This window comes from Rana temporaria, chromosome 2 (assembly GCF_905171775.1).
Source record: "Rana temporaria chromosome 2, aRanTem1.1, whole genome shotgun sequence".
NCBI classification, from domain to species: Eukaryota; Metazoa; Chordata; class Amphibia; order Anura; family Ranidae; genus Rana; species Rana temporaria.
The window spans coordinates 343,770,704-343,798,586 of record NC_053490.1 but is presented as its reverse complement, the minus strand read 5'-3'; the positions used below and the strand labels follow the sequence as shown (position 1 = coordinate 343,798,586).

Below are 27,883 nucleotides of genomic sequence, written 5' to 3'. Positions count from 1 at the left end.
CAAGCCCCCCAAAGAAGATATCATGTCTGTAGCAAGTGCGGATATAGGCATGACACCGCTGTCCTGACAATCCTGGTCTTTGCATTGGTGAATGTTTTGAACGCTACCATACACTAGTGGAGCATTAGCTTAAAAGGTACAGCACTGCACAGAATATGACACTTTCACAGGGCATATAAATATAAAATAGTTGTTGTTTTATTGTTCTCTCCCTCCATTGTTCTGCTCTTTTTTTTTACTGTAGTCTGTGCTTAACTGCAATGTTTTATTGGCTGCCGTTTAAATCAAAGCCATAGGTGTACACACACTACCTACTATTAACAATGAAAAAGCTGTAATCACATACATACGAGTGTTGCTTTCAGTTTGTGCGGGGTGTTTGCTGTCCCACGCGATCTTAGCCCAGCTCTTCATGGCAGCCGACATCGCTTCCCGCCAGCTGCCTCTCTCACTGGCAATGCACACAGTGTATGCCGATGACCCCGCCTTCTCCGATCTGACACCTTCTGAGTACACAGACAGGAGGAGGAGCCAGGGAGGAGGTGGGATGCTGCTGTGCCGCTCATCTGAAGGTCTGTGTACAAGTACACAGACATTACACACACTATAGATGACACTTGCGTGGGGGAGCTGATATAAATTAATTCCTGCAGTGATTTTTGTGGGCGGGAGAGGGTATGTGCTAGGGGGCGTTTTAGGAAAATCTGCCCCCACCCCTCCCCCAGCACATGTCCTCCCTCCTCCCAAAGTGCCTACTAGCACATGCAGTACCCTTTCCCCCCACCCCTGATTCAAAGTGATGCTGGCTGAGTTCCTGGGGCTGTACTCCTGCTGTGCTCATTATGAAGGATTCCCACCATCCCTGTACTGTGCCGAGTTCCCAGGTCTGTACTCCTGCTGTGCTCATGAGGGGTTCCCACCATCCCTGTTCTGTGCCGAGTTCCCGGGTCTGTATTCCTGCTGTGCTCATTATGAGGGGTTCCACCATCCCTGTACTGTGCCGAGTTCCCGGGTCTGTACTCCTGCTGTGCTCATTATGAGGGGTTCCCACCATCCCTGTACTGTGCCGAGTTCCCGGGTCTGTACTCCTGCTGTGCTCATGAGGGGTTCCCACCATCCCTGTACTGTGCCGAGTTCCCAGGTCTGTACTCCTGCTGTGCTCATGAGGGGTTCCCACCATCCCTGTTCTGTGCCGAGTTCCCGGGTCTGTATTCCTGCTGTGCTCATTATGAGGGGTTCCCACCATCCCTGTACTGTGCCGAGTTCCCGGGTCTGTACTCCTGCTGTGCTCATTATGAGGGGTTCCCACCATCCCTGTACTGTGCCGAGTTCCCGGGTCTGTACTCCTGCTGTGCTCATTATGAGGGGTTCCCACCATCCCTGTACTGTGCCGAGTTCCTGGGTCTGTACTCCTTCTGTGCTCATTATGAGGGGTTCCCACCATCCCTGTGCCGAGTTCCCGGGTCTGTACTCCTGCTGTGCTCATTATGATGGGTTCCCACCATCCATGTACTGTGCCGAGTTCCCGGGTCTGTACTCCTTCTGTGCTCATTATGAGGGGTTCCCACCATCCCTGTGCTGAGTTCCCGGGTCTGTACTCCTTCTGTGCTCATTATGAGGTGTTCCCACCATCCCTGTGCTGAGTTCCCGGGTCTGTACTCCTGTGCTCATTATGAGGGGTTCCCACCATCCCTGTGCTGAGTTCCCGGGTCTGTACTCCTTCTGTGCTCATTATGAGGGGTTCCCACCATCCCTGTGCTGAGTTCCCGGGTCTGTACTCCTGTGCTCATTATGAGGGGTTCCCACCATCCCTGTGCTGAGTTCCCGGGTCTGTACTCCTGTGCTCATTATGATGGGTTCCCACCATCCATGTACTGTGCCGAGTTCCCGGGTCTGTACTCCTTCTGTGCTCATTATGAGGGGTTCCCACCATCCCTGTGCTGAGTTCCCGGGTCTGTACTCCTGTGCTCATTATGAGGGGTTCCCACCATCCCTGTGCTGAGTTCCCGGGTCTGTACTCCTGTGCTCATTATGAGGGGTTCCCACCATCCCTGTGCTGAGTTCCCGGGTCTGTACTCCTTCTGTGCTCATTATGAGGGGTTCCCACCATCCCTGTGCTGAGTTCCCGGGTCTGTACTCCTGTGCTCATTATGAGGGGTTCCCACCATCCCTGTGCTGAGTTCCCGGGTCTGTACTCCTGCTGTGCTCATTATGAGGGGTTCCCACCATCCCTGTACTGTGCTGAGTTCCCGGGTCTGTACTCCTGTGCTCATTATGAGGGGTTCCCACCATCCCTGTGCTGAGTTCCCGGGTCTGTACTCCTTCTGTGCTCATTATGAGGGGTTCCCACCATCCCTGTGCTGAGTTCCCGGGTCTGTACTCCTTCTGTGCTCATTATGAGGGGTTCCCACCATCCCTGTGCTGAGTTCCCGGGTCTGTACTCCTGTGCTCATTATGAGGGGTTCCCACCATCCCTGTGCTGAGTTCCCGGGTCTGTACTCCTGTGCTCATTATGATGGGTTCCCACCATCCATGTACTGTGCCGAGTTCCCGGGTCTGTACTCCTTCTGTGCTCATTATGAGGTGTTCCCACCATCCCTGTGCTGAGTTCCCGGGTCTGTACTCCTGTGCTCATTATGAGGGGTTCCCACCATCCCTGTGCTGAGTTCCCGGGTCTGTACTCCTTCTGTGCTCATTATGAGGGGTTCCCACCATCCCTGTGCTGAGTTCCCGGGTCTGTACTCCTTCTGTGCTCATTATGAGGGGTTCCCACCATCCCTGTGCTGAGTTCCCGGGTCTGTACTCCTTCTGTGCTCATTATGAGGGGTTCCCACCATCCCTGTGCTGAGTTCCCGGGTCTGTACTCCTGCTGTGCTCATTATGAGGGGTTCCCACCATCCCTGTACTGTGCTGAGTTCCCGGGTCTGTACTCCTGTGCTCATTATGAGGGGTTCCCACCATCCCTGTGCTGAGTTCCCGGGTCTGTACTCCTTCTGTGCTCATTATGAGGGGTTCCCACCATCCCTGTGCTGAGTTCCCGGGTCTGTACTCCTTCTGTGCTCATTATGAGGGGTTCCCACCATCCCTGTGCTGAGTTCCCGGGTCTGTACTCCTTCTGTGCTCATTATGAGGGGTTCCCACCATCCCTGTGCTGAGTTCCCGGGTCTGTACTCCTTCTGTGCTCATTATGAGGGGTTCCCACCATCCCTGTGCTGAGTTCCCGGGTCTGTACTCCTGCTGTGCTCATTATGAGGGGTTTCCACCATCCCTGTTCTGTGCCGAGTTCCCGGGTCTGTACTCCTGCTGTGCTCTTTATGAGGGGTTCCCACCATCCCTGTACTGTGCCGAGTTCCCGGGTCTGTACTCCTGCTGTGCTCATTATGAGGGGTTCCCACCATCCCTGTTCTGTGCCGAGTTCCCGGGTCTGTACTCCTGCTGTGCTCATTATGAGGGGTTCCCACCATCCCTGTACTGTGCAGAGTTCCCGGGTCTGTACTCCTGCTGTGCTCTTTATGAGGGGTTCCCACCATCCCTGTACTGTGCCGAGTTCCCGGGTCTGTACTCCTGCTGTGCTCATTATGAGGGGGTTCTCACCATCCCTGTGCTGTGCTCATGAGGGGTTCCCATCATCCCTGTGCTGTACTTCTGCTGTGCTCATTATGAGGGGTTCCCACCATCCCTGTGCTGTGCTGACTTCCTGGGTTTGTACCCCTGCTGTGTTCATGAGGGGTTCCCATAATCCCTACAGCCCCAGGAAGTCAGCACAGCACAGGGATGGTGGGAACCCCTCATAATGTGATGGGGTGCGTATTACCGCGCTTACCACAAGAGTGGGGGGGGGGGAGGGAAGAGGAAGGGGTACAGCTGCTGCACTAAATAGTGTATCAAACCAGGAAAAAATGAAGAATAAAGGGGTAGTGCTGCGCTGTGAATAGGGAGTGGGATAACGTGCAGAGGAAGTGTAGCCAATCCTTATATATGGAATAAAATGGAAAAAATGGAAAATATAGTCTGGCTACTAATCATGAGTAGCAATAATAAAAAAATGATACTGGTATACCATACAAATAAATATCATCAAAATAAACGTGCTACAATGCAGCCAAAGCTAGCTGAAGAAATGTGAAATACAGAGTGACAGTGCTGGTGTCATATAGTGAAATAAATAACAAACGTACTGATACACAATAAAGTGTACAGCGTGCGAAGCACACCAGTGACTGTAATAAACTAGGTTAAATGTCCATGCAGCAGATAACTATAAACATAGCAGCAGGCAAAATCCAAAAAAAAAAAAAAGAAAAAAGTGCTGGTGTAGATGCCAAAGTGACGTGACAAAAGGGGTTGATTTCCGGTGTTTTCTTCAGAGTAAGTGAGGATGTTCCCTTACCTTACTGCTGTAAGGTAACGGCATAAAAACCCAGGTACACTTTTCTGGTCTTATCCACATAAGGTGTCATCAAAATGGACTGTAATTGGAAAAAGATATAGATCCCTCTCGGTAGTCACGTCCAAACAGTGACAGTGACTCGCACCCAGGGAGATGAAAGTGCCAATAGTGCAGTATCGTTTTAAAATTGGGTTTATTCAAACAAAATACACTAGGTACTCACATTGTTGTGATAAAAACAGGCATATAAAAACAGGGCGTTCGCCAACGTCACCTCCGGTACCTCTTGGTGGACTCTATGTAATACTCTTACGCGTATTCGTCACTTCTCGTAACGTCTTCAGGAGTTACGAGAAGTTACGAGAAGTGGCGAATACGCTTCATGATGCCCACACTTGGCCCCAGTCAATTTCTATTTTATAAAGTGTCTAAATGCTATAACAACCTAACAAAACGGACCTTAGTTTACAGACTAACTTTACTAGAATACAATAAGCTTGTGTATTACAGGGGTATTTATATTTAAAAAGTGAAATTGTGGCCGGAACTCCACTTTTAGGCTGCATTCACACCTAATCGCGGCATTTGGTCCCACAAATTGCGGCGTTTTGTACCGCGATTTGCGGCGACAAAATGCCGCGATATTAACCCCCAGGTCCACATCTCCTATGCCGAACGCCGAAGCCGCCTGAAAAAAAGGGTCCGGGACTTGTTTTGAGCTTCAGGCGTTCGGCGTGGAGATGTGAACCATCTCCATAGAGGGCAATGGTATTTCTCCCCTCCAGCGTATCGAGCGTCGGGCGTAAATACGCCTAGGTGTGAATGGAGCCAGACTGGCTTGAGCTGGCTCTTCCTTGTGACCTACAGTAATCCAAAACAAGTCAACACTGAATAGTGTTGCTCACGAATATTCGCATTGCGAATATTCGACTCGAATATAGCATATTCGAGAAATCGCGCTATATTTCGAATTTCGCGTTGAATATTCGCAATTCCGAATATTCGCATTTTTTCAATTTGATTTTTTTAAACAGATCACATCCTATCGACGTCTAAAAGCATTGCTGGTATGATTAGAGACCCTGGGCCGAGTAGCTAAGCTGAGGCGATCCTTTTATGTTGCCAAATTGAAAAAAAAAAAAAAATTGCGATTTTTCGCTATTGCGAATGCGAAAATGATTGCGAATTTTCGATAACTGTGGTAGGAGAACTCTGATTGTTTCTGTTATGAATATTTGTATGTTTGATATTATTTTTTTTGTAAGAAGGAAAAAATTGCGCATACCTTAAAAAAAGGGGAGAATACAGCAGCAACTCAAAAATGTTATACAACATAATTTAATACAAGACAGAAAATGGAGTCGCTCTACAAGAATAAAAAATATGTCTAGTGACAAGACATGTGGGAAAATTATAAAATAAGCAAGCGCAAATAACTTGTGAAATACACAGTGAAACAAATATATAAAGAAATATAGTCCCAATAATAGAAAAATAATCTTTCATAAAAATGTCTTTGATATGTGAAGTGAAAAAAAGTCCAAAGCATGCAGCATGAACGTGTTCAATCTTCAAGGTGTTTGATTGACAAACGGCTGTGACAGATGGATAGAGTAAAGAATCACCACCAATGCAAAACACTTTATTTTCTATTGTAAAATATCAAGAATATTCTGAGCCAATCAGAGTGCTCCTTCTGCATTTGCCGAATATTCGCAATTATTTTGTATTGTAAAATATCAAGAATATTCTGAGCCAATCAGAGTGCTCCTTCTGCATTTGCCGAATATTCGCAATTATTTTGTATTGTAAAATATCAAGAATATTCTGAGCCAATCAGAGTGCTCCTTCCGCATTTGCCAAATATTCGCAATTATTTTGTATTGTAAAATATCACGAATATTCTGAGCCAATCAGAGCGCTCCTCCAGCATTTCTCGAAATTGCGCAATAAATATCGCATTCGCATGTTGCGATATTTCGATAAAATATCACGAATATTCTGAGCCAGAGTGCTCCTACCGCAGTTATCAAAAAATCGCAATTATTTTCGCATTCGCAATAGCGAAAAATCGCAATCATTTAATTTCGATAAAATATCACGAATATTCGAATTTAGCGAATATATCTCGAATATTCGAATATATATTCGAGATATATCGCGAAATCGAATATGGCATATTCTGCTCAACACTAACACTGAACAGCTGTACCACAAAGTCTGGATCATTTTAACAGGGCCACACATAAGGGCTCGTTTATACATGCTTCACTCTCCCAAAGCACAAACAATGCATAGCTTTGTAGAAGGCTTTTGACAGGTGATGAAGGGCATTATGTTGTGTCCTCACTGCCCGTTTTAACCGCTTGCTGACCGCCACGCGCCGATGTACGTCGGCAGAATGGCACGGCTGTGCATATTGGTGTACAGGTACGTCCCCTTTAATATGCACAGCCGTGGGTCACGCTCGTTACCCGGTCGGGTGCTCTGCGCCTGCGATCACCGCCGGTGTCCCGCGATCGGGTCACAGAGCTGAAGAACGGGGAGAGGAAAGTGTAAACAAACCTCTCCCCGTGCTTCCTAGTCAGACTGTCACTGATCGTCCGTTCCCTGTCATAGGGGACGATGATCAGTGACGCGACACGCCAAGCCACGCCCCCACACAGTAAGAAATCACTCATTAGGGAACACTTAACCCCTTTAGCGCCCCCTACGGGTTAACCCCTTCACTGACTGTCATTTTCACAGTAATCAGTGCATTTGTATAGCACGGATTACTGTAAAAAAATGACAATGGTGTCAAAAGTGTCCGATGTGTCCGCTATGTCGCAGTCATGATAACAAAAAAAAAAAAAAAAAAAGGCTGATCGCCGCCATTACTAGTAAAAAAAAAAAAAAAAAAAATTTATAAAAAAATGCCATAAAACTATTTTGTAGACACTATAACTTTTGCGCAAACCAATCAATGAACGCTTATTGAGATTTTTTTTTTTTTAACCAAAAATATGTAGAATACGTATCAGCCAAAACTGAGGAAAAAATATGGGTATTTTTTATATATATTTTTTAGGGATATTTATTATAGCAAAGTAAAAAAATAGATTTTTTTTCAAAAATTGTCACTATTTTTGACTATAGTGCAAAAAATAAAAACCGCAGAGGTGATCAGGCACCAACAAAAGAATGTGGGTAAATAAAAAAAAAACAAACAAAAAAAAAAAAAAACACCAAAATTTTGTTTGGGAACCACGTTGCACGACCGCACAATTGTCAGTAAAAGCGGCGCAGTGCCAAATTGCAAAAAGGGGCCTTGGTCCTTTAGCAACAAAATGGTCCGGGGCTTAAAGGATCACTAAAGGAAAACTTTTTTTTGCTGAAATGACCGTTTACAGGGTATAGAGACATAATAGTTAACTGATTCCTTTTAAAAACGATTAAAAATAGAAAAAAAAGCAATCATATAATGTGACTCTTAGATGCAAAAACGAAAGTGAAACTAGTTTAGTCTTTGCATGTTATTTCAAGCCTCTGTGCTGAACAGTGCCATAGAGTGTCATGGCTAGGAAAACGAAACTAAACTCTCCCATGACTTTTTTCATACGGAGCCAGACAACCAGGAAGTGTCCACAACAGAGCAGTATTACAGCAACATCAGAGCCAAAACGAACAATGAGGACATGAAACCAGAACTGCAGTAAGGTAAAAGGAAGCTATTTAGCTAAAAAAAAAAATAAAAAAAAAAAAATTCCTTTAGTGACCCCAAGTGGTTAAACCCCAATAACCCCTACCACTGCATGGAAACCACAGTTCCATTTAGTTAAATGGGTCGCGTAGGACAGGCAGCATAGCTCCCAACTGTCCCAGATTTGGAACAAAGTCCCTCTTTCCACCTCATTTGGTCTGATCTATATAGTTGTATATAAAATACACTATCTTTCAAAAAGGCGTTTCCCAGTGATAAACCTTTTATCCTATTTTTAAAGATTACTACATTTGTAAAATTTCATAAGCCAATATAAAAAGGAACAGTAGTGGTAAAAAAAAAAAAAATATATGTACATTTTTTTTTTTTACAATTCTCCATCAAGGGGGTGTGTCCTATGCCTACATACTTTTGCCAATAGGTGTCCCTTGTTCCCATCTCAAGAAATTGGGGAGGTATAAAGTAGTGCTGCCGACAAAAGCTACGGGGGGGGGGGGATTATTTTTGCCACACTGCAATTGTTTGGCATGTGCACACCCCTATTTTGCTGCCTTTGCAGCTTAAAGTGGAAGTAAAGCCTACCTTGTTCACGTGTACCTTTTAGGAGATATTTGCACTGCGCTCTGAATGGACGGTGTGTGGAAGCCCGCAAACCCAAAAAGGAAGACTGGATGAAGATGTAAGCACTGTCAGCACGCCATTGGAGGGCTTGGTTTTAAAGCAAGTCTTTCATAATGTGCTAGTATGCAATGCATACTAGCACATTATGTGATTTTTGCAGGGGACATTCTTTTTTTGCGGTTTACTCCCGCTTTAAGGGGGAACAATAAAAACTGCAAGTGTAAATAAGGCTTTATAACTGTGGCCGTATTTAGGACTCCTAACCATGTGTGGTAATCTGTGTTAAAGTGGTCATAATCTGTTACACCACTTGTACCTACAGATAATCCTATAATAAGGCTTACCTGTATATCTCCTAAACTTTAACACCCTAGAAAATAAAATGGCGGTCGTTGCAATACTTTGTCACGCCGTATTTGTGCAGCAGTCTTACAAGCGCACTTTTTTGGGGAAAAAAACACACTTTTTTGTAATTAAAAAATAAAACAGTAAAGTTATCCCAATTTGTTTTACATTGTGAAAGATAATGTTACGCCGAGTAAATTGATACCCAACATGTCACGCTTCAAAATTGCGTCCACTCGTGGAATGGCGAAATTTTTTTACCCATTAAAATCTCCATAGGTGACGTTTAAAAGATTCTACAGGTTGCATGTTTTGAGTTACAGAGGAGGTCTATCGCTGGAATTATTGCTCTCGCTCTAACGATCGCAGCGACACCTCACATGTGTGGTTTGAATACCGTTTACATATGCGGGCGCCACTCACGTATGTGTTCGCTTCTGCGCGCAAGCTTGATGGGACGCGTTTTCTGGCTCCTAACTTCCTAGATTCCAAGCAAATTTGTCAAACCCTGGGTTGTAGTACTTTTGCGGTCAAAAGATGATACTGTCTGTAGCTTACTTATGCAGAATACATGTGCCCTGTTACATGTGGCCCGTTAGCTGCCTCCATTACACAGGTACAAACTCAGGAAGAAGGGTGGAGCATTACATAGAAAGGAAGTATGTCATACATCAGAAAAAAAAAAAAAAAAACATAGAAAAATAGGTGCATTACCACAAAGGGTCACTAGATGGCAGTATGTCAACTAAACATAACGTCCATAGAAAAATGGTTCAGAGAAATATATATACGTCACCAACGAGACCACGCTACTACCAGGAAGGACGGGCAGATAGTGAGCCAGCCGGCTTGAGAATTATTACAATGCATATTTTATTCTACCTCATGTGAGTGCATGCTTTCATTTTATTATTACATTTTGGTAAATACTACACTATGGTAGCCTTTATTTCCACATGGGGAATCTGCATTTGGGAGACCCATTAAGAAGCCCATACGTGGAAGGAATAGGAGAGTGACCTGAGAGAGACACCGGGCAGGGTTAATAGCCACAGGCGAATGTGATCTCTGTAACAAGGAATCCATAGGAGTCGGTAAGGAGATTTACAAAGAGGTGGAGGCACACATCTATTTCTCTTGCCACTTTCTTCCTGGGTGTTTATTCGCTTTGAAGTCACGGACACTCAACGTTTATGGACTCTATTTCTTCAAGTGGTTTTGAATATCATTCAACATTTATTTATTTTATGATAAGTTTGCAAAGCACGAGTGATCTTTTCTATTGTTAACCATTTCGGTGTCACTTACACATTATAGTATATTGGAATATCATTCAGTAGCTGCTTTTGTTTGTACAGCATGAGTGCCTTTGTCTATTAGCACATATTGGTGTTACACACTGTACCAACACAGTCACGAATCATTTCACTATTGATTGTCAGATTTTTTAATCGTTTCACATTTAACTATTATTGAGGTTAGACCAATAATAAGAGTTGTCATAGTGCATCGCAGCGCAGCTTTGAATTTTTGTTAACTGTTTAGTGTATGTATCTAGCATATAAAGTTGCGGCAGCTGTTGCACTCCACTTTTTGCTTTTGTACCACTTATTTGATACTTTCTTTGTTCATTACACTCACTGCGACCGCACAGTATTTTCCATTACACTATATAATATATATATTATATATATTCTATGCCCCATTGGGGTGGCACAGCTGGTACTTCCTGATAGTCCCAGGCAAATGGGAGTCTAGCAGCCGTCTGTAGGCGATCTCCAGCTCCCATTCCTGAAGGGCTAAAACCTCCAAACTTCCTGTTCCCAGAGCACTTCCAAGATGTTCAGCATCTGGTCTCTAATCCCATATCTCCTTCAAACCTCACTCCAGATGGATCCTGAACTCAGGGTCCTCTGGCAGCCTCCCATACAAAAGCCCCAGGCCGCCAAAGCCTTACATCAGGCTGTCATCCGCTGCCCAATGGCACACTTGGGCTACAAAACAGTGCAAGGCTCTGTAGCTCTCGTCCAGCTGCATCTCTGCAAGGACCAGTCTGCTTAACTCAGCCGTCCACTCCTTGTGCGCTTGTTCCCTCAACAGCAGCATTCACAGTTCATACTGCAACCGATACCTTTCCTAGATGGAGGGGAGAATTTCTCTGGTGGCCCTGCATGCGATCTACCGCTACCATCTAGAGTTGCCAGCGGACAGAATCATACCATCCCAGCAGGACCTGCACCAACTCTGATCCCCTCCTTTTCGAATTCCTTTTCCATGGCAGCTGGAATCTGTACCTCTCCTCTTCTGCTCCACTCCTGTGTGTAGCATTAACAAGCAGCATGTCACGTTGTCGGAATTATTATCAATGTAAATCGTTCTGGAATTGCATTGACTGTTCACATTTGTGCGAATTCACCACGCTACTCTCCACAAAAACAGGAAATACACAGGAAGTTAACACTTTTTTTTTTTTACATTATGATTCCATTGGCTAGAACATCAAATCGCAGAATGTCCAACTCCTGAAATTTGTGGTAAAATCGCACCTCACACAGGACAAAAAAAAAAAAAAAAAAAAAGAAAAAATTTGCAGCGCAGCAGTGCGAACCAAGCCTAAGAGCCGGTTCACACTGGGGCGACTCATCAGGCGACTCAGCCACCTGACAATTCGCATCCCATTCTATTCAATAGAACCATTCTAATAGGAGCGACGCAAGTCGCTCCGACTTAGAAAAAGGTTCTTGTACGACTTCGGGGGCGACTTGCATTGACTTCTATACAGAAGTCATTTTGCAAGTCGCCTCTCAAGTCATCTTTAGGACGCCTTGCCGAGTCGCCCCCCAAGTCGTGCCGCCCCTGTGTGAACCGGCTCTAAAGAGGTTTTCTGTCTTACAAGGAGACTGTAAATCTGGTCTGTACCATCTTCCCAGGCCATAAATTAAAGGTTTGAACACTTCGTAAAATAAACAAGATAAGGGAACCATGAGCTTACAGACCTAAGTGGTATTTCCAGAATAAGCCACGAAACAAGAGGGCTTATTCACAAATGAAGCTATTGCATGATGTATTTCAATAACATTTTTCTTTCATAATATGTTTATAATGCATCTCTGTTAATATTCATAAAAAAGTATTTTATACATATATATTATAATGAGGGTTACAAATATAAGATCCTATGAAAAGTTTGAAAGTATTAGAAGCTATATTTGTGAAACGAAACAGAGTTAAATTCCAGTGATCGAAGTTTCAAGGAATTGAATAACCCCCAGCTAATTATGTTGGGTAGACTTTCTCACATACATATGTTTAACTGCTTGCCGACCAGCGCACGACTATCTACGTCGACAGTATGGCAAGGACAGGCAGAAGGACGTACATATACACGTCCCCTTTAAAAATCCAGCATTATAGGCAGGCGCGCCAGGAGCTTCGTGACTCTGACCGAGGGTTCCGCAGACTTGATATCCGCTGTAACGGAAGCCCAAATGGGACAGGGGTTAACACCGTTTACGATATTCCATTCCGAGCCCAAGACAGCTTATCACAACACTCCACAATCCAGCGACACGACCCATACGGATTTCCCCCCCCCCAGAAACGAGACACACAGCTCTGTTCTCTGGTTCAACAGGAATAGACAAATCTTTATTGAGGAGGCAGGCTCTTATATACACCAAAAAGCATGCTGCAGTAATCAAAGGGACAATGACACACTCCACCCACAACATCATACAATGGTTACTAACGAGCCTCCAATACACATCTTTTAGGTAGACATCATGACTCCGGCTTCTCTCATCTGCTATACAATACACATTCCTTTAGTAGACATAATTTACAGGAGCTAATTAACTACAGCTGACAAGTCAGACGTCTGACCTTTAGACTGTGCTAACTCACAACACACATCTATCATCAATAGAACTTTGACACAATACAGTGTCAATTAGCATGACACCATGAAAGGTTCTTGGGGGCCATACTAAGGTTAATTTACATTACAGTAGCAGACGATATCAACACCTTAACCGTCTGTGTTCCCACATGGAATGAGGCACTCTTTTAATTGACCTGTTGGGTTCAGAATCAACAAACAGTAATATTTCAAGATATCCTGAAATACATTGTGAATCATTACTGCCCCATCTCATGTATCCCAAGATATAATTTCTCAGTCATCCTATGCCCCTAGTGGACATAGGATGACTTTAGACACAAGCGTCATCGGTGAAGCTGAAACAGGAGTACCCCACACCCTTCAAGAGCCTCTGGGTCCCACGGGCCATTCCACGATCTTGTCATGGGTAGGAAGAAGGGCGGGAAATGCTTATGTAAACAAGCATTTTCCCAGTCTTCCTAGGGACAGAACAGTGTACACAGCTTCCTGTAATTAGAAGCTCTGAGCACGGTCATGGACATCAATTTTGTTTGGGAGCCAGGTCGCACGACTGCGCAATTGTCAGTTAAAGCAACGCAGTGCCGAATCGCAAAAAGTGGCCTGGTCTTTAATCAGCAAAATGGTCTGGGGCTTAAGTAGTTAAACAGGAGACTAGATGGCTAGGGAAATTGATACATGATTGTCAACCATTACATAATTTAGGCCCCATGTACACGGGACGCTGCTAAGCATACGTTCAGAGGCAGTTGGGCGCTTTTTTCAACTGCTCCTGAACTCATTCAATGTTATCCTATGTGACGATGTAAACACTCTCGTTTATTGTCGTTCAGGCAGTTGCGCTTAACAGCGTTTCTTTAAAAGCAAAAAAATGGGTTAAGACGCAGAAAATTTACACGTTTCGGACGCAAAACGTGACAACCTGCGTTTCATTTTTGCCCATTAAAAAAAAAAAAACTGTCAAGTTTAATCATTTAGGAGCAGTTGTAAAAACGTCCAGTGTACATGGAGCCTAATGGTGTTTTACTAAGCCGAGGTCACAAGGTCATGAAAATATCATTAGAAGTTATTCCTTATACAACACTGCCTCTAGACGTTCAAAATATTAAGAATTCAAGATGGCCGCTAGACTTGGTTGTCATGGTAACATAGAAACACAACGTCATATTACATCATGACACACACACACACTTTGAGTGGAATAAAAGTAGATACCCACAGCAGAAGGCTGGGGGGCTAAAGATCTCTCTCTCGGGCAGAAATAACAATTTGTTTGTGCATTTTAGAGTGCAAGTGTCAGTTCACACTGGGGCAGCACGACTTGCAGCGCGACTCTGCAAGGGGATCTGCACACGACTTTCAAAATGACTTCTGTAAGTCAATGCAAGTCACCTTAAAGTCGTCCCAAAGTCATACAAAAACCTTTTTCTAAGTGGGAGCGACTTGCATAATTTCATAAATATAATACTGTTATTATTTCAGTATAAACATTCTAAAAATGTGTAAACGCACCATTCAAGATGAAAGGGCTGCCTTAAAGAATACGTTCACCTTCTGTAGTATGTTACATCCTAAATATGGGTTTAACATGTAACAGACAACTAAGCAGCCCCAGCACCCCAACAGAGCACCCATTGTGACAGGGGGCTGAGGGGGGGGGGTATCTTCTCCCAGGACCTGCTGTCACAACTTAAAAAAAAGATTTTCTTATATTCTTTTATAAAGATGAACTTATCCTTTAACTGCTTGCTGACCAGCCTCCACAGTTGTACGGCGGCAGGTCGGCTCTGCTGGGCGAGATCACGTAGCTATACGTCATCTTCCCGAGCAGCCAATAGGGGCGCACGCAGCTAAACACACAGCTCCCGGTCCTGTCAGGGGGAGAAATGCCTGACCGTCTGTTCATAAAATGTATGAACAGCGATCAGTCATTTCCCCACGTCAGTCCACCCCCTTCAGTTAGAACACACACAGGGATCATACTTAACCCCTTCCTCACCCCCTAGTGTTAACCCCTTCCCTGCCAGTGCCATTTTTATAGTAATCAATGCATTTTTATAGCACCGATCGCTATAAAAATGCCAATGGTCCCAAAAAAAAATTCAAAAGTGTCCGCCATAATGTCGCAGTACAGATAAAAAAAAAAAAAAAAAAAGGACTTAGTTAGAACTTACCGGTGACGGTATTTCTAAGAGCCTTTCAGGACAACCTTGGAGAGAGCGCAGCTCCGCCTCTTCATTAGGAAACACATGCCAATCCTTTAAAACCCTCCTCTTCCACCATGGCTTCAGTTTTTGTGGTCCGACTCTCTGGAAGACAAAGCACAGAAAACCACAACACCATGATAGATTTATACTTATTACTTTAACATACATTAAGGGAGGGAAATAGCGGTTGTCCTGAAAGGCTCTTAGAAATACCGTCAACGGTAAGTTCTAACTAAGTCTCTCTAATCGCCTTTCAGGACAACCTTGGAGAGGATAAACAAGTAACTTACCCTAGGGTGGGACTACTGCCTGCAGCACCTTTCTGCCAAAGGCCTGATCTGCGGCAGACAATGCGTCCAACCTGTAGTGTCTTAAGAACGTGGAGTAGTTGGACCAGGTGGCGGCCTTGCAAATCTGCTCAGGTGTAGCACCTGCTCTTTCAGCCCAAGACACTGCAGTTGATCTTGTAGAATGCCTAAGGGAGGCGTTACCCCTTTGGCTTTGTAAGCTTCCATAATTGTGAGTTTAAGCCACCTTGCTAGCGTACTTTCGGACGCTTTTTCTCCTTTACGAGTTCCTGAAAAAACTATAAACAGTTAATTTGTTTTTCTAAACTCTCTAGTGACTGAGAGGTATTGCTCAAGACACCTTTTCACATCTAAAGAATGAAACGCTTCTTCTCCAGCGTTGGAAGGATTCAAAGAAAAAAGTGGGCAAAACAATTTCCTGTGAACGATGAAATTTTGATGCCACCTTTGGGAGGAAAGCAGGATCTGTCTGAAGAACTACTCGATCCGGAAAAAATCTTAAAAAAGGTTCAGTAATGGCTAGAGCTTGGAGCTCGCCAACTCGCCTTGCTGAACTTATTGCCACCAAAAAAAAATGTTTTTAGAACTACATTTTTCAAAGAAACATTTACTAAAGGTTCAAACGGATCCCCCGTTAGACCTTGCAAGACAACTGATAAGTCCCAACTTGGAAAAATTTTAAGAGTCACTGGTCTGTTTCTTTATAGTGCCCTGAAAAATCTGGAAATTAACGGTTCTCTAGACAGCGTTTTTTCGAAATAAACAGAAAGGGCTGCTACCTGCGTTTTTAGCGTACTAGCTGCCAGACCCTTCTCCATTGCCTCATGGAGAAACTCTAGAACCGAGACTATGCTTTTGACTTGGAAATCCTTGGCAGAACACCAAGAATTAAATACTTTCCAGACCTTCCTGTAAATAGATCTGGTTACTTCCTTCCTACTCGATAATAAGGTTTTCACTACCTTGTCAGATAAACCCTTGTCATTTAGAATGTCCTCTTCAGAAACTAGACGCACAGATGTAGTCTGTCTGTTTCTGGGTGACACACCGAGTCCTGCGTTAGAAGGTCTTTCCTGGCTGGAAGTCTCCACGGGGGTTCTACAGCTAGATTTAACACTGTTGCAAACCAAGGCCTTTTTGGCCAGAAGGGAGCAATTAGAATCAGGCTGGTCTTCTCTTCCCTGAATTTCCTCAATACCAGCGGAATTAGAGGAAAGGGGGGGGGGGGAAACGCATAACACAGATGGTAATCCCAAGAATGGGCTAGAGCATCTTTGCCCAACGCCTGATCCCCTCTGTGTAGGGAAAAGAATTCTTGGACTTTGGTATTCTGCTGACTGGCAAAGAGGTCCACCTGAGGAAGACCCCACTTTACTGTGATCATGTTGAACACTTCTTGATTTAAGCTCCATTCCGCTTCTACAACTCTCCTCCTGCTCAGTAGGTCTGCTAGCAAGTTTTGAGTCCCTTTTAAGTGAACTGCCGACAGGGAAGTTAAATTAATTTTCGCCCAGGATAATAGCTGGTTGGCAAGTTCCATCAGACCTTGACTCCTGGTCCCTCCCTGTTTGGTCACATAGGCCACTGCTGTTGTATTGTCTGATAATACTTGCACATGATGACCTTTTAGTAGCTGTTGGAAGGCCAGGAGTCCCATCAAAATGGCCTTTAGTTCCCGCCAATTTGATGACCTCCTTGCTTCCCCCTTGGACCAAGACCCCTGTGCCGTCTGACCGTCCAGGTGAGCCCCCCATCCCCAAGAACTTGCGTCTGTCGTCAAACGCTTGTCCAAAGGAAGGACCCACGAGAGACCCTTTGATAGATTGGCTTGATCTCTCCACCACCAAAGGGACCTTTTTACTTTTGATGTTGGCTTGAAAGGTTTTTCCAGGGACTCCTGATGGGACCAGACCTGTAGGATATTTCTCTGTAGAGGCCTGGAGTGCAGCCTTGCCCACTGTACCGCAGGAATTGAAGCTGTGAGCTGGCCTAAGACTTCCATGGCTGTCCTTACCGATACTGCTAGATTTGTCTGGATCTGGCATATCGAGGAATTGATTTTCTCTATTTTTTCCCGGGGAAGAAAAACTCTCTGAAGGACTGAGTTGATGTTGTAACCAAGGAACCTCGTCTCCTGTGAGGGGTCTAGGTTCGACTTCTCTAGATTCAATAACCAGCCGAGGCTTTTAAGATGTGATTGTGAGATCTGAAGATCTGTCACCAACTGTTCTCTTGAATCTGCGAAGAACAGGAGATCGTCCAAGTAAGGAACAACCAAGACCCCCCTCAGTTTCAGAGGCTCCAAGGCTTCCGCCATCACTTTCGTGAATATCCTGGGGGAGGACGATAGACCTAACGGTAGAGCCCTGAATTGTAGGTGCCAAGTTGAAGTCCCTAGGTTGACTGCCAACCGAAGAAATCTCTGGGAAGCCTGGGCTATTGGAATGTGAAGATAAGCATCTCTTAAGTCTAGAGACGCCATGAAGCACCCTGGTGTTAGTAGTTTTGTTATCGTATGGATAGTGTTATGCGTAAATGTTTGTACCTTATTACCTTGTTCAGAATTTTTAGGTTTAGGATCAAACAAAACTTTCCCGAGGGCTTTTTCACTAAAAAAATGTGGGAATAGAACCCTTTTCCCTCCTGGTGTTTTGGCACTTGGATAATAACTTCCTGTTCTATCAAATCCTTTAACAGGGTCATCATTGCGGAAGCTTTCTCCTGATCCCTTGGTAGGGCTGTGACATAAAATCTGGAAGGTGGACAATCTGCGAATTCCAAGTTGTACCCCTGTGCAATAATGTTTTTTACAAAGGGACTTTTGACCCACAGACTCCACTGAGGTAAGAAAGCGGACAATCTTCCCCCCCCCACAAGGGTTAGACTGTCATTTGTCCTTTGAGGGCTGGTCCTGAGGGGACTTAAAGAGAATTCCACCTCTTCCTCTACCCCTTTGGGGAAACCAGCGTTTCTTATTTTCCTCTTTTTTGTAGGTTTGTTGAAGACCACGAAAATTTTTCTTAAAGGGTGGCTTCTTCTTGGCTGGGAAAGCCTTCTTTTTGTCCGCTGTTCTGTCCAGAACTTTTTCCAAATCTGGACCAAATAATAAATCACCTGAAAAGGGAAGACCACAAAGCTTGATTTTTGAGGCTGTGTCCCCTGTCCAAGTTTTAAGCCAGACTGCCCGTCTGGCTGAGTTCACCAAAGCGGAAGACCTAGCTGCCATTTTGATTGACTCCGCAGATGCGTCAGCCATATACCTAATTGATTTTAAAATCAAAGGAAAAGATTCTAATAAGTCCTTCCTTGATGTGCCTGCTTGTATATGGCTCATAAGTTTTTCTACCCAGCACTCCAAATTTCTTGCCACCACTGTAGAGGCCATGACTGCCTTCAGACTGAGTGAAGTAGAGTCCCATGCTTTCTTGAGTAGAGAATCTGCTCTTTTATCCATGGAATCTTTTAGCACACCCATATCCTCAAACGCTAGATCTGTGCGGCGAGAAACTTGGGAAAAAGCTGCGTCAACACAAGGTTTTTTATTCCACACTTCTGCATCTTCTTCATTGAAGGGGAATCTCTTCTTTACATTTTTAGAAAAGAAGGGGCCCCTTTCAGGGTCTTTCCACTCCTTCCTGATAGTATCAGATACCACCTTGTGGACTGGAAATACTATAGATTTAGATTCATCTAACCCAGGGGTGGGCAATTATTTTTTCGATGGGGCCACATGAGAAACTAAAAATATTTTGGAGGGCCGGGCCAAAAGGCTAAACTCAATACTGCATAAAATCAATTGTATTGCTTTATAAAAAGCAGTAAATATCATTGTTGGACAACTGGTACGAGTACTTGTTATAGACATGGCACAGGAGGGGGACAGAGGCTGGTGACATGGCACAGGAGGGGGACAGACGCTGGTGACATGGCACAGGAGGGGGACAGACGCTGGGGACATGGCACAGGAGGGGGACAGAGGCTGGGGACATGGCACAGGAGGGGGACAGAGGCTGGGGACATGGCACAGGAGGGGGACAGAGGCTGGGGACATGGCACAGGAGGGGGACAGAGGCTGGGGACATGGCACAGGAGGGGGACAGAGGCTGGGGACATGACACAGGAGGGGGACAGAGGCTGGGGACATGACACAGGAGGGGGACAGAGGCTGGGGACATGACACAGGAGGGGGACAGACGCTGGGGACATGACACAGGAGGGGGACAGACGCTGGGGACATGACACAGGAGGGGGACAGACGCTGGGGACATGACACAGGAGGGGGACAGACGCTGGGGACATGACACAGGAGGGGGACAGACGCTGGGGACATGACACAGGAGGGGGACAGACGCTGGGGACATGGCACAGAGGCTGCAAATAAATCATATCACTTCTTCACATCATCAGTATGCTGGGTCTTCCTCCTGTGCCCCTTTCACCTCTCCACAGATCTGACCTGTGGAGAGGTGAAAAGGGGCACAGGAGGAGGACACAGCATACTGATGATGTCTAGGTAGGATAGCACTTCACACTCTGCTGCTGGACTGAGGAGGACTCACCAGACAAGGCCAGGGCAGTGGCACTGAGGGCAGGCAGCAGGCGTCGCGAGGAGTCCTACTCCAACGAAGAGAGTGGAGACCAGGGTCCACTCCAGGTCCGGGCACCAGCATGGCGGCTGGCCGACTGCTACAGTCAGTCAGTCGGGCGGGCGGGCAGAGCAGGCAGGCAGGCGCACTGGTCGGTCTCCGTCTGCCTTCACTCAGTCCACTCCGTCACAGTGGGGGTGCGTCTGCAGTGTGTCCACTACATCTGCTGCTGTGTGCTATCCCGCCGGTGCCGCTCTCCACAGAGTCCACACATTCTATGATGTTCCTCAGTTTCCCCGCGCTGCTCTTTTGAATAGGCTGGCAGCAGTGTTGTTAGCGCGAAAATGCGCTTTGATAATTGGCTGCGCGGCGGGTGGTGGTGGGCTGGGCGGTCAGAGAGGGCGAGGCTATGCATAATGTAGGAGGACTAGACGCTGCGGCTCACATTCGGATCTTTTTACGGGCACATTTCCCTTATTACGGACTTTTACGAACAGGGAAAAAGTGCCTTTTATTTACGTACTGTCCGTAATTCTACGGACGGTTGGCAACTAGGGTTGTCCCGATACCACTTTTTTAGGACTGAGTACAAGTAATGATACTTTTTTTTTTATGTACTCGCCGATACCGAATACCGATACTTTTTTTTAAATGTGTCCCCAAATGCAGCCATTGTCCCCCATACAGCAGCCATTGTCCCCCATACAGCAGCCATTGTCCCCCATACCTACCGTTAGTTTGAACAGCTGTTTTCCCCGCTGCGCATAGACACTCTCCCTTGGACGGATCTGTTCAATCGCGAGCAAGGGGGAGTGTATGTGACTCCCCCTTGCTCGCGATTGGACAGACCCGTCCAAGGGGGAGTGTCTATGCGCGGCGGGGAAAACAGCTGTTCAAACGAACGCTGTCTAATGTTCCCCGCCGCGGTGATTAACTTGGCGGCTTCGGCGGGGGGGGGGCAAGTATTCTATTTTAGTATCGGGGGTATTAGCGGGAGTACGAGTACTCCCGCTAGTACTTGGTATCGGTCCCGATACTGGTATCGGGACAACCCTATTGGCAACACTGCTCGGGGGCCGGATTAAAAGGTCCCCGGGCCGTAGTTTGCCCAGGTCTGATCTAACCCCTGATACATTTTGTCATGCAGAGATAACTGAATTTTTTCCTCCTGAATTTCAAGAGTAGTATAAATTGCAGAAAGTAGATCGTCCACTTTGTCTAGGGAGACTTTGTATCTAGAACTTCTACCTTCTTCTTCCTCTTCATCTGAATCCATGACTGAGCTAAGAGTACTAGTCCCTTCATCCCCTGAATCCGCCCTCTGATCTAGAGGAGGAAGCTTTAGGGCTAGGTGGTGATTGCTGAACTTCAGTATGAACCACTGTTTTTTTCACCAGTAAGTTTTTAACTGACCCCAAAGAACTTTTAAGTTCCTGTACAGAAGAGAACAATTCTTTGTATTGTTGAGATGTTTCCTCTTCAACCAGATCCCTGATACAGCTTCTGCACATTGGTTTCTGCCAGGAATCCCTAAGGGGGTTCTTGCAAGAAGGACACTTCCTACTAGGTGGTGTTTTTTTAAATTTTGCTTTTCCCTAAAACAAAAACACACAGAAGGAAAAGTCTTATTTAAATTTTTTTTTTTTTTTTTTTTTTAAACCGCCACCAACTAAGGAAGGTAAAGACAAAACACCACCATAAGTGAAACTGACAGGGACCGAGAAAAGTTAACTCTGTCCCTGCAGTACAGGCTCCCAATGGAGGAACAAATATAAAAACCCATATAAAGTCCATGAGGTAAAGAATAAAAGGCCCCACTGTGCCCCTCTTACCTGGACTGGAGCGGCGTCCATGGCGCCTGTATCCGCCATCGCTGCAGATCCCTCTTCCATGCTGAACAGAGAAGCAGCTAGGACTGTGTGGCTTTTTAAATTTTCCCGGGTCCTGACGTCACCACAGATGGCCGGAAACCGAAAGACGCCGCTCAACAGGCCTGACCCCTGGCTTCTGCGTTCCAGGCAGCGTGGACCACGCACTGCCCTGCCTCTACAGGAAGCCGCGCTGCTGATCGTGACGTCACCCGCCCGACAGGACCCGGGACCGACATGCGGCAAAATTAAAAAAACCGTAACCACGGTGAACCGCCGCCCGGTCACCCGAACCATACCTCGCGGATCCCGGGCACCCAGCGCAGCTTTCCTGCAGAGCCTTCACTCCACTGAGCAGGGAGAAGCTGGAGACTCCGGAGCTCTATTCTACACTAGGAAGGGCTGGGATGGCCTCTGCACACCAGGCAGCAGCAAAAAAAAAGGTACACTTACCCCTCCCTTGGAGAGAGTGCAGCTCCTCAGGTCCACATGCATGCACTTCCACCATGGCGGAGGAAACACAATAACTGAAGCCATGGTGGAAGAGGAGGGTTTTAAAGGATTAGCATGCGTTTCCTAATGAAGAGGCGGAGCTGCGCTCTCTCCAAGGTTGTCCTGAAAGGCGATTAGAGAAAAAAAAATGGCTGATCGCCAGCCATTACTAGTAAAAAAAAAATAATAATAATAAAAATGCCATAAAACTATGCCCTATTTTGTAAACGCTATAACTTTTGCGCAAACCAAACGCTTATTGCGATTTTTTTTTTACAAAAAATATGTAGAAGGATACGTATTGGCCTAAACTGAGGAAAAAAATAGTTTTTTTATATATTTTTGGGGGATTATTATAGCAAAAAATTATTATTTTTTTTCAAAATTCTCACTCTATTTTTGTTTAAAACGCAAAAACTAAAAATCGCAGAGGTGATCCAATACCACCAAAAGAAAGCTTTATTTGTGGGGAAAAAAGGACGCCAATTTTGTTTGGGAGTCACGTCGCATGACCGCACAATTGTCAGTTAAAGCGACGCAGTCCCGAATCTCAAAAAGTGCTCTGGTCTTTGGGCAGCAATATGGTCCGGGGGTTAAGTGGTTAATAAATACATTTTACTCTTAATAGAGGGCTATGATAAGTACATGTCTCCCTATGGCTGCTTTGCTGGTTCTTTCCATTTTGTGTTTCAGGTGACAAGCTGCCTGCTGTTACCAGGAAGAGAACTGGATTGGTGACAAATTCTTTGGCGGGAAACATCTAGACAATGAGTGTAACCCTTTACTTATATCTTCTCCTGTCACTGGGAGGAGTCAACATTTACCTCAGGTCTGTCAGCTGGACTTACCTCTGGATTCTCCTCAGTCTTCCTTCTGGATCGTTTGATCTGCTCTCAGCCCAGAAAGGATATTCTACTTCATGAACTACTTCAAAAGGGCTAATTCCCCTGGAAAAAAGGCTTGCCTCAGTCATTTAATTTTTTATTTTCTTTTACTTCCCCCCCCAAGTTTTCACTGGTGACAGCTGTATCTTCACTTACATCTGTGGGCCCCGGGCCTGTATTGTGCCTCATTCCTGAAGTGCCAGGTATACTATAAATACTGATGGTAACAGGTTACCTGAAGCCAGACATGGAACTTTTCGTCCACCTGTAGGTGGACCTGAGGCAAGACCATAGGAGCATCACATCACCACTGTGACTTTGTAGGGACCAGGAGAAGAGGACCACTGACTGGAAGTGTCAGTGCACAGGCTGACAGGACAGACGCTACCGTAAAAGAATACACAGGATAAGGAGGCCCTACTCAGAAACCCACAGCGCCACTGTTCCTGCCAGTGTGAGCCAGGTAGGCAGTGGGTCTGAAACTGCTACCATGGGCTGACAGCGTGATCAACAACTCTCCAACAGGATCATCATCACCACAGACTAGGGGTGAGTGAAGGCTCTGAGGGCTGGGAATGTACACACACTTCATTCTGTTATGTCTGCTTCAGTCTCCTCTGTCAGTGTCTTCCATGCTCAGTGTGGTCGGTCTGTCAGCCTTTAGTCACCCCCTTCCTATTCACTCTGAGCTCTCTAGTGTTTTCATTTATAGTTTACTTATCACAATTCTGACCTGTGAAATGTCTTCATTGTGTTTTCATTTGTTGCAGGTACAGTACTGTGCTAGGATGGTAGTGCTCATGTGCAGTATACAGCATGTCAGAGTTGTTAGTGGAGATTGTGTGGTTACATGTGTGCCAAACAGGCTGATCAGTTTGCTTTTTCTGAGGGTTTTATTTACTTTCTTCACAGGAATTAGGCTGTTTAGGGCTTGCAAGTTTTAAATCTGTGAATGAGTTGCCCGATAGTGTTTTTACATATATTTTTCCCACTTTGTTTTATTAAGAAAAGTTAAAGAGCAGTACACATACAGTTCACAGTGTCACAGAACATGACATGTAGACTTGATAGGGTTTTTACATTTTCAAAATAAATTTATGAAGTGAGGATCCAGCCTTCATGCGTTTAGGTTATCACCTTTAGCTGTGATTCCTGAAGAAAACCAAACGAGTTTAATCATTTGTCAGTTGCTGGAGGGCCGTCGTTTGAGGATCCCTGTCCTAAGGGTTCATGTTCTTTATTGATCCAATTGGTGATGGCCTATTTATTCTCATTGATATACCTAAATCTACAGTATATCAAGCTCTTTTTGTGATTAGATAATTAGATCAGATGCCCGTTTAGTCAAATCTGACATTAAATCTTTTTGTTCTCTGCTTTTGGTCAGGAGCTTGCAAGTCCCTGGTCATTCTCTTCTTGCTTCATCTCAAATGCATTTTCTTGATAAACGGCAAGAAGATTCAATAGTGAAGCATTGGAAGGCTTTTGGTGTGGCTACACGATCTCCTCTGAGGCTCTGCCACAGAGATCTGCATCCTCCAATGATCCTCCTCCTCTCAATTCAGTATAGGGCTCCGACTTTCTTTTACAAAATCACAATGCATTTTTGCTACATTGCTGCAGAAATCTGCTTTGCAAAACACTGTTGCCTGGTAGGAAGTTTGTTCCCAAAGCCAGAGTCCAGTGAGCATGGGGAAAGGGATCCCCCTGGGTCTTCCAGTTTGATGGCATCATGTCCCTTTATCTGCTGAATCACAGTTCTGCCTTGCTCCACATTTATTTCCTGGAGTTTGCCAGGATGGATTTTTAGACTCCTACAAAAAAGACATAGTATCTTTTCGACTCACTTTTAGTGTTCGTATCAGGCATTATGCCTATGAGAAGAATTTTACTAGTGGGCTGGGTGCTTCTCACCTTATTGCAGGGTTTGACAAATTTGCTTGGAATCTAGGAGCCAGCTAAAAAAGTTAGGAGCCAGAAAACGCACCCCGTCCCGACGAGCTTGCGCGCAGAAGCAAACATATACGTGAGCAGCGCCCGCATATGTAAACTGTGTTCAAACCACACATGTGAGATATCGCCGCAATTGGTAGAGCGAGAGCAATAATTCTAGCCCTAGACCTCCTTTGTAACTCAAAACATGCAACCTGTAGATTTTTTTTAAACGTCGCCTATGAAGATTTTAAAGGGTAAAAGTTTGTCTGCATTCCACGAGCGGACGCAATTTTGAAGCGTGACATGTTGGGTATGAATTTACTCTGCATAACATTATCTTTCATAATATTAAAAAAAATGGGGATAACTTTACTGTTGTCTTATTTTTTTTATTTAAAAAAAGTAATTTTTTCCCAAAAAAGTGCGCTTGTAAGACCGCTGCGCAAATACGGCGTGACAGAAAGTATTGCAACGATCGCCATTTTATTCTCTAGGGTGTTAGGATAAAAAATATATATAATGTTTGGGGGTTCGAATTAGAGGGAAGAAGATGGCAATGAAAAATGACATTAGAATTGCTGTTTAACTTGTAATACCAACGGCTCACCACCAGATGGCGCCACCTTCCAAGCCAAGTCGCCAGGACACTATTTCTAGTCACCATGGCGACAGGGATTTGTCGATCCCTGCCCTATATAGTGTTCTAACTGTGGGGGAAGGGGGGTGACCGATTTGTGTCTCTATGTACAAGAGACACAGATCGGTCTCCTCTCTCCCTGACAGCACGCTGTCTCTGCGAGAGCCGGCAGTGAGAAATTATCTCATATGTTTACATATGAGATCATCTCTCATTGGCTGCGCAGATCGCCTAGCAAACGGCCACTCCGATTGGCCGTTCACGCTGATCTGTGATTGGCTGTGTCCAAGGGACACGGCCAGCACAGAAGTTCCCCGCTGCGCGCTCGGGAAACGAGGAAAGGGGCGGCCGTAAAAAGACGGCGCCCCAGAGAAGTAGAACCACCCTGCGGCCGTATATAGTCGTACGGCCGTCGGGAAGTGGTTAATGTATATGAACTTTTTGTAGGGAAGTGTGTTATTTATATCTAGTTTTCAGTCGTTGAAGCTGGGGGGGGAGTGGGTCTCATCCACTGTCTGGCTATATTTTTTCTAGCAGAAAACAATGTTTCATGCAAAAATGTTTTAGTGAATTTGTCTATTTCAGAATCGGGGAATATCCCCAGTAAGTATTGTTTGGGGTCCAGGGTCAATGGAGATCCCATGTCATCATGGAGGAAGTCCACAATCTGTTTCCACAGACCCTGAAGGACCGTAGAAGTAGAAGGAAGAATGTGCCCGATGCTTGATTGCACATTGTGCACGAGGTAGAAGACTATTGTTGAAAGTGGGTGATTCTTAGGGGGGGGGTGAGATATGCCCGGTGCACCACGTATAACTGGGTCAACTTGGGGGATACAGTCTTGCATGCGTCAAGTGCTTCACTCCACTCCTCGTCCTCCATCGGGCCCACCTCTCTTTCCCATCTTGGTTTAAGACTGTAAGCTAGTGTGGTAGATGGGGCGAGAAGCATGACATAAAAGTCAGAGATTAGTTTTCGTGGGTCCACACCCTTAACCACTGCCATGACGACATTGGGTGTGGGCTGGGTGGGGGAACTGAGCTTGGGCTGCGTGACGCACTTGGAGGAATCTAGAAATCATAGAATTAGGCAGCAGGAACTAATTTTGGAGGTCCTCAAAGTTTTTAAGTGTGCCATTGGAAATTATGTGGTGCAAAAAATATATTCCATGTTCGCACCATATATCTGTGTCAGGGATCAAGAGAAACTCTGAGAGCAGTCTATTGTGCCATAAAGGGGTATAGTCATTGTGCTTAGGGATCAACTTTTTAGTGGCAATGTCCCATACGCGCCTATATTGAAACAATAGGGACCCACGGTCTACATTGGAGTTGTTCCCACTATGTCCCACCGCGATTGCAGTAAGCGGATCTGCGGTTAGTTGTGCTCACCGTGGACAGAGAAGCGTGAGAAATCCGAGTCTGTCGGTTTTATCTATGTGGTGTAGTTGAGACAATTGAGAAGCGAGGTAGTAAAGATTTAAGTCAGGGAGGGCTGTTCCACCTAGATCAGTGGGGTTCTTAAGGACTCTCCAGGCCAGCTTGTGTGTTGGTACACCAAATAAATGTTTTGAGTATGGCCTCCATTAACTTGAAAAATTTCAAGGGTAAGTATACGGGTGTGTGCCAGAGTATATACAATATTTTAGGGAGTAAGATCTTAACAATATTAATGCGGCTCCACACACCGAGCGGCAATCTCGCCCATATTTGGGTTTTAGACTTGATGAGATCGAAAAGGGGTTCTATATTCAGGGATATATAGTCAGCCGGTGTTCTATTCACCAATATTCCAAGGTATTTAATAGTGTTCACTCGCTGGAGTGGTAACTGCGCCTGTAGCTCGGGGAAAACTATCCATAGGCAATATTTGGGATTTCTCCCAATTATTTTTAAGGCCAGAGAACTGACCAAAGTGTTCAATCGTATTCAATGCCTTCCGGAGAGATGTGGTTGAGTCAACCAGGTATAGTAGCGTGTCGTCTGAGTATAAGCAAATTTTTTCAGTCA

The 27,883-nt window shown here is 45.3% G+C and overlaps 1 protein-coding gene across 6 annotated transcripts in view; it reads right to left on the bottom strand.

Annotated features, from left to right (window-relative positions):
• The window catches only part of LEMD1 (LEM domain containing 1), a 376,965-nt gene that overhangs the window by 338,986 nt on the left and 10,096 nt on the right, over positions 1–27,883 (bottom strand). Inside the window, exon 2 of one of the 6 annotated variants that reach the window (XM_040337546.1) lies at positions 23,267–23,365. The exons of the other annotated variants lie outside the window; for them this stretch is intronic. The gene's annotated coding sequence lies outside the window, so the exon portion shown is untranslated. The remainder of the gene's footprint in view (positions 1–23,266; positions 23,366–27,883) is intronic. 6 annotated transcript variants of the gene reach the window in all.